General features: G+C 34.7%; 1 pseudogene; it reads right to left on the minus strand.

Annotated features, from left to right (window-relative positions):
* Positions 1–956: 956 nt before the first annotated feature.
* Positions 957–3,080, minus strand: LOC144254808 (radixin pseudogene; annotated as a pseudogene).
* Between the last annotated feature and the right edge of the window lie 10,233 nt (positions 3,081–13,313).

Below are 13,313 nucleotides of genomic sequence, written 5' to 3' on the forward strand. Positions count from 1 at the left end.
TGATCATGTAACTATCATATCAAGAAATTAAGGTATAGACATTCTTTATATGCTACAAAGGTAACATCTCTTTCTCTCACACACAAAGACACACATTTCCTCAGACATAACACTCCTCTAGGAAGATAGTATACCGGTGACATCTTACAATTTTAACACAAATCAGAGCCCACAGTTCAACTTAACAAAAAGTCAGTTAAAAAATTAGCATTCACATATTCTAAAGTAAAATGAAGTCTCAAAAATATTCCTTCAGCTTACACATTTCATGGTGTTGGAAACCAGTCATTGTAGGTGTAATAGTAAGGTAGTATTACTGTCCCCTTCCTGGGACTGATGTTTTTATATACTGCCCTTCCAGAAAGGTCATTTTCCTTTTAGTGATTAAAATTAATTACCAACAAATGTTTACTTTCTTTTATTAGACATCCTTTTTTTTATAAATCAACTCATGAAAGAACAAAACTTTTCAAGTTTTTGAGACAACTTATTTGTAGATAGTGTTTCATCAATAACCTCTCTTAGGAACTAACTACACCTCTGTGAAGTGACTAGCAAAGAAAACCACCAAAAATTACAGGAGATGAAACACCAATCAATTTAGCTGTCAAAAATGACTGTAATTAAGTAAGCAAATAACAAATATCCAATAATGTAATTAAATTGGGACTTTATTTTAAAAAACTTATCATCAGCTACACACTATACTATTAAATGTACTAATCCTTTTCATGATTTGTAGTCATCATCTACACAGTGATCAAACACTTCTTCACCCTGCCATAATTTTAAACACTACCAATGACCTGTATGATAGCAGAATTATGGCTATGGGAATGGCAGGATATGAGAAGGGCACACTGAGAAAATGTAAGAGAATGAAGAAATGTATATAGGTTAAACACAAAAAAAGGCAAGGGAAAACTGAGTGCTCCATCTAAACACTTATTGAAAGGTTCACCATTATTTTAAATGCACAAAGTGATCAAGCCACACATACACATTTGTCAGTCATGATAATTAGTGTTGAATGTTCAACAGAAAAAGAAAAATGAAAACTGAAAAATGTAAAAGAATTGATGGAACATGGTTCTCCATCCCCTGGCCCAAACAAAAAAGAAAACCGAGCATGATATCACACTGCCTTAATGTTGAAGAGCTCTCCTTAAATTTGTCTTTCAGCCACCACAGTCAAACTGGTATAAGTGCTTTGGCAAGGTGGGATGCATTCCATCACATCTGCAAAGGCCTGCTTTTCTCTGTTGGTGGTTCAGCTTATGAAGAACATGTATGCAAAATAACAGCTCTCACATTGCTTCAAACTCATCAATACGCTGCTTTGTATTGCCTTGCCGAATTTGTCGAAGAGTCTTGTATTTATCACGGCCTGCTTTAACATTCTCAGCATGAAGAACGTCATTTTGTGTTTTCTTGGTTTCATCTCTGGCTTGGGCTAATTCTGAACTCAATGCCTGAAGTTGTTTCTTTATGCGTTCATTTTTCTGTGTTTCCGTTACACGTTCTTCCTCACTTCTATGGTTCATTACCCCTTCATTTGATAATTCGGCACTAGCCTCAGCATTGTTCTCATCATGTTCATCATGTTCATTTTCTGTTGGAGGAATGACGGGTGGTGGTGACGGGGAGGGGGAGCAGACATCACAGTTTTTAACTCTTCTTTGGTCTTTTCCAAGTCTTCCTGGGCTGCAAAAGCTTTGTGTTGCCACTCAGTTGCTTCCTCTTCCTTTTTCTTTTTGGCTTCTTCTAGAAGGGCAATCTTGGCAGTAAATTCAGCAAGTTCTGCTGCTAGCTGTTCCTGATTCTTCATCTGGTCAGCAGCTTGTTTTGCTATAGCAGACTTGGCCTCTTCAGCAGCTTGACGCTCCTTTTCTAGCCGTTCAGCTTCTTCTCTTGCTCGTTTTCATTCCTGATCCAGTTCTAGAGCTTTTCGAGTCTGTTCTTCTAGTTCTTTTTGGGCTTTCAATGTCTGTTCTTCAATTTGCCTTAGACGTTCCATTAGTTCTTCCTTTTCACGTTCTATTCTTTTTTTTTTCTTTTTCTGCTATTTCTCTTTTCTTCTTTTCATTCTCTAACTGTGCCCTTTCCAATTGCTTCTGATGTTTCTCCTCCCTAGCCTGAGCTTTCATCTGTTGTACTTCAATAGTATCAGGCTTTCTTCGTCGCATGTACAGTTCATAGTTTCTCATACATAAGGCCAAAATCCGCTTATTGATTCTTAGACACGGTGCATAAAAAACAAAATCAGGTGCCTTTTTGTCGATTGGCTTTATAACAAATTTTTTGTCATTAAATGAAATATTTCTGATTTCACTCCAGGGAAAGCCAATTTTAGGTGTTAACTTGTCATCATGCTCATAAATATTCAGACCCAAAGCATCGACGCCTAGCCACAATTCGGTACCCTTTTTATTTTTTATTTCAAAATAATTGACACTGTACATTTCTAGATCTTGCGCAATCTTCAAGTATTCCATCATTGAATCTTCCCTTAGCATTCCTCTATGTTCTTCATGCCAGTTCTGTATTCTTTCTTCCCACTGTTCTTTTGTCAGTTTATGTTGTTCCAAAACACGTTGGGGTAGGAGTCTATCATTAGCCAGGTAGCCTGGTTTAGGAACCTCTTTATTATAATCTCCATACTTGGCTTGGACAGCATAGGAGGCCAAAAGAACTGCAGTTTCTGGTGGGCAATATATCTCATCATTTAATATGGCTTCTTTAACTTGCAAGAAGAAAAGTCTCTGGGTTATTTCTTGAATTCATTCCTCAGAAACATCTTCAGGAAAGAATTTAGCTCTAAACTTGAACTGTAAAGGATTCTCTTTTTTAACATCTTGCTGTGTCACCTTTTTATTTAGTTTAAGCCACGTAAAATAACCTTTGCTGTCTACATACTGCAGCCCAAAAAACCAGACCTCACACAAACCAACTGTTTTCACCACCTGGTCAAAAAGCTGTTTGCCAGTTGTATTGGGCTGAATGGCAAATTCCAGTTCAGCATCCATTGTAGTTACTCTTACATTGATTGGTTTCGGCATTTTCTTTCTCTTTTTGTTACGTTCTTTTTTTTTTTTTATTGTTGGTTGTTCAAAACATTACATAGTTCTTGATATATCATATTTCACATTTTGATTCAAGTGGGTTATGAACTCCCATTTTACCCCGTATACAGCTTGCAGAATCACATCAGTTACACTTCCATTGATTTACATATTGATATACTCATGTCTGTTGTATTCTGCTGCCTTTCCTATCCTCTACTTGTTACATTCTTTAAAAATTCTTCAGGCCTATAAATTCTATTGTCACCTTCCCAGAGCCAGCGGTTCCTGCCCTCGCGCCCACAGGCTGGGGCGCTGCGCGGGGGCGCCAGGCGTTGGGGCTGCGGCAGGGAGGGAGAGGTGGTGGTGAGAGCGCCGGGCAGCTGGAGAAGAGAGGCGCTGCCGACACCGCAGACAGCTCCGAAATATAAGGGAAATTTTAGAAGGCATTAATAAGTGACACAAAGAAAAGTACAATGAAGCTTATGGTAAAATGATAAGTGATCACTAAGGAAGTAATGTATAAGTTGAGATTTGAATGACAAAAAAAGAAACATAAATTGAAGATTTGTAACCCAGGAGAATAAGTAGTGCAAAGTCACAACAGCAGGAATAAAATTAACATATTTGAAATAAATAAAATAAAAGAAGGCTAATATCTTAAAAACTTAGAGGAAATAAAAGGATCAGAAGAGATGGTGTCTTAGCAGTTGGTGGTAAGCTTTGGTGATAAAGATATTTATTAAAGAGCTCATCTATTTTAATGACATGATACATTGAGTGAGGAATGTAAATTTTTTTTCTTCATAAATATCTGTATGTGCCTATTCAGGTGTATGTATGTGTATGTGGCTGTGTGTTTCTAGAAACAACCATATAGTGACATGAAGAATAGTATACAGTTTATGTTGTCATTTGATGCCTTAGAATTTTTAATAGGATTGGTTTTAAGTTTTATAATTTTTCCAAATGAAAACAATTAATAATGAGAATTGATATGAATATGACCCATTAAGTTGGTATATCTAACGATGACCAGAAATTATAAAGATATATGCCAGGGAGTTTATAACATTTGTTGAGGGAAAAAAAAAGCCATACTGCATCGGAGATAAAAAGGAAATGTTATAAAAAAAAAAAAACATGGCCTGTTACTGAAATACCAAGAGCAATTTTTGGCAATAAAATAGGTAAGGATCTCGGTTCAATTATTTGAATGTGCATCAATATGATGTTTTGTATTTATCTGACTCAATTTAATTTCTATTGTGTCTATTTCACAAGAAGAAAAAAGTAAATTTATTGGTGATTTCTTTCTATTATCCTCTGCTTTATCTAAATTGCATGTCTGGGAGAGGAGGGATTCTATGTCTTCATTGTCACCTGCCTGTGCTGCAAGCCATCACACCCACTAGCTTGTCTCCAAACATCTGTCTAATCAAGTTGACAACGGTTCCCCTCCATGATCTTTTTTCAGACGTACATTTTTCTCACCCATAAATATCAATAATTGCAACACTATATTTGTCTTGCTGTTTCTTTAAGCTGCTGTATCATTTTTGAAGGTCCTTTCCTAGATTTGGAAATCAAGACCCCCAAAATGTTGAATACTTTTGGACTGATCTTCTTTGTGCTTTCACATTCCTCTCAAAAGTGAATGAACACAGCAGAACTGTAATCTAATTTGCTGATGGTAAGGTTCAATATGTGAGTGGGTGTTTTCTGAAGAGCCCTTAAAGTCCTAAATAGCACAAAGCACCTGGAGTATAGAAAGCAAAGCAAATAAATATATTTATCTTTAAAAAATTTTTATGCTGCTACCAATTAATAACATGACTCGTTGAGATTCTGAACTAAAGTACAGGGCAGAGAAACTTTGTCCTAGAAAAAGAGGCAATGAAATTAAAATTTTGTTGTTATATAGATGTATTCATTAGAGAAACCCTCTGAGTTCTCAGAACAAGAAGCCAAAACTAACAAAAAGTCAAATTTAAATAAGAAAATTGAGATTTATTTATTTAAAATGTGAGGTGTCCTTTTGCTCTTTACCATTCATGTAATGCATTATCGTAATTCTAAATAAATAACTTTATTATTAATTATAATTTTGTAAACTTATAAGAAGATCAGCGACACAATAAAGAAAGGTCATTGTACACGTGAGGCAAGCACTCTTCCAACTGAGCTGTATCACCAGCCCCCCTCCGTGGATTTTAAACACAACATAATGGGAAATGCATATTTAATCCACTTGAAATGGGTATTTTCTTTTGGAGATATTTAGTAATAAATATCTTTATTTCAAAACAGCAAAAATGACCGAACAATGAAGATGTAAATAAAAGGATACATATGGGCGTAATATATTCTTTTCTTTTTTTTTAATTTATATTTCTCACTGGATAAAACACTGTGAGCCCTTCTTTATGGATGTGTAAATTTTGGTGAAATGTAATAATATAGAGTCCTACCATGATATTTTCAAACTGATACAACCTCACAGGGATTATGTTTATTAGACTTTGAAACACAAATTTTTTTGACCTAAAAGATTAACACATTCAGAGTCATTATGTTTCAAAACACAGCAGTACATTTAATGGCTTGAGCCACTCGCTCCAGGGTCATTTTTAACTCAGAACCAGGCTCAAAGTGGTCTTTGTAAAAGATGAGTATTTCTAATAGTGCTGCATTATGTACAAAATAACAGCCCCCCTGCACTGAATTTCTATATTTCTGAGAGAGAAAATAGCCTTCTTCACTGATTGCAAAAGACATATATTTTTTTATGCTTAACATATTTTGGCAATTCAAACTGAGCCACATTTGTAGGTTTTTCCCTTTAAACTTAAGATACAAGAAAGCAAATAAAATCAAGGAGTAAGACATCACCCAAACTCAACTTCGGGAAAGTCACAATCATTTATTGACACATAATCCTATCTGTTGTTTGATCTGCAGATAAACCAAGAAATGGTTACACTGTAAGGACTAAAAATAAGAACTCAATGAAAAACAAACATGCAACAAAAATTCTGTAAAAATGGGAAGTTGAACATGGAATGAATTTGGATGGGAAAGTAAATAGGTTGGTGAGATTGGACACATTTATTATATTCAGAACAATACATCAGGCATGGAAGTTTTATATTGCTTAAAGAACAAGTAATTAATATGGTGTAGACAAAGTAATTAAGGCAAAAATACATGATGAATAAGAGAAAAGAGTATTTCACAAGAGAGATTTAAAGAGCTTCAAGAGAATTACAGACTATTCCCAAGGCTTTAAAAATGTCTTCACTATCTAGAGGTGAAGGTGTATTTCATGAGCCTATCATGAGAGAGAAAGCTAAGCAACTAGGTTTTGGTAGATAATGAAAAATCCCAGGGATCAAATTTCCCTGGATGGAAGTCTGAGTAGTTTAGTCTAATAAATTGATCAGAGTAAAGTTCAGCTTAAAAAAAAGAATCATAAGCAGGATAAGTCGAGTGAATGTACAGAAGACTAAGTTATATCTTTATCCATTAAAACTTTTTGAATTGGGTTTATGAATTATTCAAACGTGAACCTATTCGTTAAGAGAACAAAAGACCTGAATGTGAAAAGGGGTTGCATTTGTTATATCAGTCTATTTCGTTTTACATTTCACAAAAGAATTTTAGTAGTTTGAAAGGAATTTCTAATTCTTTCAATTTTTTCTTTTCTTTTTAAACCAATTTTCTCTATTCCTGTAGCTACCAGTACTACATGTATTTTCAAAAACCTTGTATGTTTATTCAGAAACAGGAGGGAGTAATTTGTGTACTTTGCCATTGGCTTATAATTCAAGCAAACATTTAATGACATACAAAAGGAAGAATGAATAAAAAATCTCTACATCCTTTTAGAAATAAATCAGTGCAACATCTAAAGCCGCAAAGAAGAAAATTACACAGAGCTGAAGTTATATAACTAATAGGAGATTCTATGATTCCCTGTAAACTGAAATCACAATGTTTATCTCCTAATCAATTGTAAAGGAAATTTGCATGAGATTATTTATTGTGTATTCATTCCTTGGTTCATTCATGTATATTTATGAGCATCTACTTGGTGGTAGGGATCTTGTTACTTGCTAGGTCGAGAGATGAGTTATGGAAACTGCTCTGTAAGACAAAAAAAAAATATCAAAGAATGGCAAGTTTCTGGTAAATTTTTTATAAGAAAAATTACAGTCCATTCATGGGTAATAATATAAAGAACAAGAGTTGTTGGTGGTAATTATAAAGAGTATAAAGAAAATTAAGTTTAGGCAGTTTAGGAAAATACCTGAAATATTTGTAAGAGGAGTTAGGAAATGGAAGATAAGATACATGAAGAGCAATATTGTATGCAGAAGGAACAAGTGTGCATTTGCAAAAAAAAATCTTACTGAAAGAAGTAAAAATTCAAAGGGCAACATAGTTCTAGTATATAATCAAGAGTCAGGAAACAGGGTAACAAATGATTTTGCAGAGATAAGCAGTACAGATTTGTAAAAGAATCTTCTCGCTGCAGTGTAGAAATGGATTGATTGTACGTTGTGTATTGCTCGATATATGGAAACATGTTTTCAGTAATAACTACCACAGATGACAACCAAGAGTGTAGAAGTAGTGATGATATGAAAATTAGAAGACTGACATAGAAAAAGAAATAAATTGTTTAGGAAGTAGATGCTACAAAAATCAGTAAGTAAATGAATGAATTCTTGGGAATCATTTCAAAAATAGTTTCATTGGAGTGTTTGGGGAAGAAAATAGATTACAATAGGTTGACTAATGCTTTGCCACAGGTAATCATAACAAAATACATAAATCTATGCACATGTTTGGCTGGAAAGAAAGGAAAGATGGTACAATTTTGCAGTGGGGATAGCGGGGTGGGGGTGTGTTTGCAAATTTGCAGTTCCATGCTTTTAAGAGGATACCAAAGCAGAGAAAAAGAAGATACAGCAGAATACAGCATTAGAATTGAAGTGCTCTTCTTAGGGAGGCAGATGGAGTTGGCTTGAGATGAAAAGTGAAAGCATTAGATTTGCATAGAAGTGGGAAAAGTCAGGAGCTGTGGTGCATGCCTGTAATCCCAGCAACTCAGGAGGCTAAGGCAGGAAGATGGTGAATCTGAAGCCAGTCTAGGTAACTTAGGTAGAAACTATGTAAAAGAAAAATAAAGGAAGGAAGGAAAGAAGGAAGGAAGGAAGGGAGGGAAGAAGAGAGGGAGGGAGGGAGGGAGGGAGAAATCTGGGGATGTAGCTTAGTAGTAGAGAACTCCTGGGTTCCATCCACAGTTCCAACAACAGCAGCCAAAGAATGGGTCTCCTCTTTCATTACATTTTTATAACAAGCCAGGAAAATACTTATGTTTTTCTTGAGGGCTGGCAGCACAAATTTGAGAAATAGTTAAGTTTTAAAGTTAACAGTTAAACTGATTCAGAATTTATGAACAGGGAATCATCCTCCAGGGAAGTGAGGGTATTTATTTATAAGAGAGTATTTAAAACTGTGGACCATTGAATTTAACCTATGGGTTATAAAATGTGGAATGGCATGTGAAAAGTAGAGTGATTGGGGGACTGAGTGATACCTTTAGTTTGAAGAAAAAATAAAGATATAGTAAACACATGAAACACAGGAAAGAGTATTTTATTGGATATTTTTCTGGCCTACTTCAAAAGTAGTCCAGTCTCTACCAGGGGAAAATGATATGAACGAATTTGCATAAGAAAGAGATGGCTAAAGTAGACGGAAGGATGAAGTTGCAGAGCACATAGAATAAGAAGAGCAGGGAATTGAAGCCTAAAGTTCTTTATTATGTGCCATCTAAACATATACATCATGCCAAAATATTGTAAGGAGAAAAACTCAGTCAACAGAGTTGACGGGAAAAGAAATGGTCAAAGTATCTGTGATTACAGCATTGGGGAGGTGAGGAGCTCATTTGTCTCAAACAGAATTGGATTCATCCAAGGACGAAGGAGGAATGATCTTAAATTGACTTTAATATCATAGAGCAGTTCTTCCCCCTTTTTACACTGAGATAAGTATAACAAATTTGATACTATGAACTATCTCAAAAGTGAATAGCCATTTAGTCAGGCATATAAAAAATCTTCTTTCAAAAATAAGACTCTTCTTCTTTTTAACACGCCTCTTCTGTTTCTTTCCTCCAATTTTCTCTTTCCATTCATGTCAAACATGATATTAAGTTCATCTCTGTATATCAAAAAATGTTTTGACTGTTATGAGGGTGATCATAATCTTCTATACCACTTCAATACCACCAACAACTTGGCAATGAAAGCCACATTTTGATAATTTTTCAGCAATTTTCACATAGGAATGTGGCACATTCTTAGAAGGTTAAAAATTAATTAAAATGTTAATCTAACAATTTTGCCAACATTTAAGAAAAAATAAATTTTGGTTAGAAATCTTTTGGTCTGGAACTAAATACACACACAAGGAACAGAAAAAGATGACTTAATCATGGAGCGAATGCCTATCTCTGCCCACAAAAGTGATATGTAATTCTAATAATATTTGTTGTTGAAAACACATATGTATTTTGAGTAGGGAATGGCCATTTTCAAACTAACTCATGTCATAGAGTATCAACAAAATTTTCTCTTGATTAAACATTTCAAAATCTTTAAATTTAAATATATTAACTTTCAAAGAGTCATGTTAAGTTCCAAAGAAATCTTTAAAAAGCAATAGAATAGGACTCAAGCAGTAGTGCGCTCGCCTGGCATACGTGTGACCCGGGTTCCATCCTTAGCACCACATACAAAATGTTGTGTCTGCAGAAAACTAAAAAATAAATATTAAAAAAAAAAATTTTCTCTCTCGCTCTTTAAAAAAAAAAAAGCAATGGAATAGACGATTTATAAAGCTGAGGAAGGTCTTAATTTGAAGTGAACTGATGTTTAATTCTGCTTACAGGACTGTTAGTCACATGGTTACAATCTAAGCCTTGTTACATAAATCGATTCAGATGAGTCAGCTTTCTCTTTCCCCAAACAGTGGCTGAGGCCTGGACTTACGTTATGCCATTTCTTTCTTTTTGTTACAAGCTTTATCATAGGAATTAAGTTTTAGAATATTGTGGCTTCATATGTTCCTTGAAAATAATATTACACTGTATAGATTTGATTTTTACCCTGTTCTGACATTTCATGTCTATCATCTCATCTGCTCAGAAGTCAATGTTCACAGAAGACACAAAACATAATGTTTATAATAACTGACAAAAGGCAAACAAATCAAGCCTATTGTTTTGGGATATTCTGTGCTTTCTGACTTTTGTCCATTTATTATCCTTGAAACCTATTAGGCATCAAAATGAAAGTAGTTATAAATAAATTAATGGTATACTAATGTTTCCTATCGTTCTTCATGTACATGACATGTTTTGACTTGAAATGAGTATCTGCCCCATTATAAGAAGTCTAATTCCCTCCCAGTCTATCACATAGATTTATGAAATCATTAACAATCTTTTTAGTAAACAAGAAATTGTGTACCCTCTGCCAAAATACTTTGAAGAGAATGTTACACGCCAGTTTTATGAGTGTGAAGTACTAATAGGTATAGTCCCGCGGTTATAATCTCTTTAACAACATGTATCCAGCCAGGATGTGGTCTGGAAGTGGTCTGATATGAATGAAAGGGAATTACTACTGATTTTCTATTCAGCCTCAGGATTTGTGATAACAATGAACAAACGCCCAAAAAATAAGAAAAGTGATTTTGGAGCAGGATAACACATGTCATCTATAGCCACCTGCTTTAGTGGCTTTAAATCTGCACCTGCCTAGTGTCATGAGACTATTGCAGACTATGACAGCCTCGGGGCCTTTTCAATTCTCTGATTTTTGTTTCTATGAAGCCAGTGATGCCTCACCAACTCTGAGCACTCGCCTCCCTGCTTCCATGTACTCAAGCTGTGAGGGAAAGGTAATTGGGATCACCCACTTGCCTTCCAGGTACTTATTAGTGAGAGGCAAACTTCCATTCACTGTGTTCATTTAAAGGTACTTCATTGTTAAAGATCTAGTTCTTTAACACACTGTGTCATTCACAGCAGCTGATGACTTTATCTAAAAGACTATAACTGGAGGAAAAGCGATTTGAAAGTTAAATATTTTATAGATCCCTTTACTTTAAAAATGTATTGTGTGGTTAAATCCATGTAATATTTGATATAAAAGTCTGGAGACATTTTAAGGGAACTGGCATCCTATAATAGTGTGTTTTTATTTAAATCAATTGGATTTTTTTTCCTGGTGATTGACTTTCTTATCACTAATTTTCTTTATTTCCACAAAGATTATTTGTTTTAAAGGCTATGTTTTCATTGTGTGCAAATATATATAAAATAAAAGTTTCCATTTTATTTATTATTGATTAATACCATTATAATTAATTAATCATATTATTGGTATTAATATTAATATTATTGGTACTAATCACATTGAAAGTGTGCAGTCATTATCACTATTTTAAAAATTTTTGATCATACAAAATGGAAACTTTGAAGCCATTCTGTAATAACACTCTACTCTTCTCTTTGCCTAGTCCCTGGCAGACTTTAGTTTATTTCTGAATTTGCCTACTCTAGATATTTTAGGTCCACTAAATTATGTGCTATTTGTCTTCTTGTGCCTGGCTTCACAATGTAGTGCTTTCAGGTTCTATACATGTTGAAAGCATGTTTCCAGACTCATTTCTTTTTAGGTTGCATGAGTGTGTGTGTGTGTGTATTGAAATTTGTTTACTCATTCATCTGTTGGTGGACAACTGAATTTTTTCCACTTATTGACTATTGTGAATAGTCAATGAACATTGCTGTACAAGTATCTGTATCTCTGTTTAAAATTCTTTCAGATATATACCTAAGGATATAATTGCTGGATCCTATGGTAATATGTTTACTTTTTTTTGTTTGTTTTTTACTAGGGATTGAACCCAGCAATGCTTAACCACTGAGCAACAGCCCCAGCTCTTCTTTTAAAATTTAATTTTTATTTTGAGATAGGGTCTTACTAAGTTGTTCAGGGCCTTGCTATGTTGCTAAGTCTGGCTTTGAACTTGAAATTCTCCTACCTTAGCCTCTGAGCCCCTGGTATTATAGGCTTGTGCCACTGTATTGATGTCTGATTAGTTTTTGAGGAATCTCCAAACATTTTTCCCATAGTAGCTCTACACTTAACATTCTTTTCAATTCTTTTATTTGTTCTTTTTAGTTATACTTGATAGTAGAATGCATTTTGACATTTCATACATACATGGAGTATAACATCCCATTTTTGTTCTTGTACATGATGTGGAGTTACATGGTTATATATTCATATAAGAACATAGAAAAAGTATGTACAATACATTTTACTGTCTTTCTTATTCTCATCTGCCCTTTCTTCCCTTCATTTTCCCTTGTCTAATTCAGTGAAATGTTATTCTTCCCTCACCCCTGCTTATTGTGAGTAAGCATCCAAATATGAGTGAGCACATTTAGCCTTTGGTTTTTGAGGACTGGCTTATTTCATTTAGCATGATAGTCTCCAGTTCCATACATTTACTGGCAAATGCCATACTTTCATTATTCTTTATTGCTGAGTAATATCCCATTGTGTATATGTAGCACATTTTCTTTATCCATTCAACTGATGAAGGGCAACTAGGCTGGTTCCATAACTTAGCTATTGTGAATTGAGCTGCAATAAATGTTGATGTGGCTGCATCACTGTAGTGTACTGATTTTAATTCCCTTAGGTATATGCCAAGGAATGGGATAACTGGATCAAATGAGGGTTTTATTCCAAGTTTTCTGAAGAATCTCCATCTGCTTTTCAGAGTGATTGCCCCAATTTGCAGTCCTACCAGCAATGTATGAGTGTACTTTTCCCCCCACATCCTTGCCAACATTTATTGTTACTTGTATTTCTTCATAATTGCCATTCTGGTTGGAGTGAGGTGAAATGTCAGTGTAGTTTTATTTTGCATTTCTCTAATTGCTAGAGATGTTGAACATTTTTTATGTATTTGTTGACTGATCATATTTCTTCTTCTATGAACTGCCTATTCAGTTACTTTGCCCATTTTATTTTTTTCCAATTATTTATTTTTATGTGGTGTTGTGGATCGAACCCAGGGCCTCGCCTGTGCTAGGCAAGTGCTCTACTGCTGAGCCACAACCCCATCCACTTTGCCCATTTATTGAGTTAATTGTTA

This window comes from Urocitellus parryii, chromosome 5 (genome assembly GCF_045843805.1).
Source record: "Urocitellus parryii isolate mUroPar1 chromosome 5, mUroPar1.hap1, whole genome shotgun sequence".
Taxonomy (NCBI): Eukaryota; Metazoa; Chordata; class Mammalia; order Rodentia; family Sciuridae; genus Urocitellus; species Urocitellus parryii.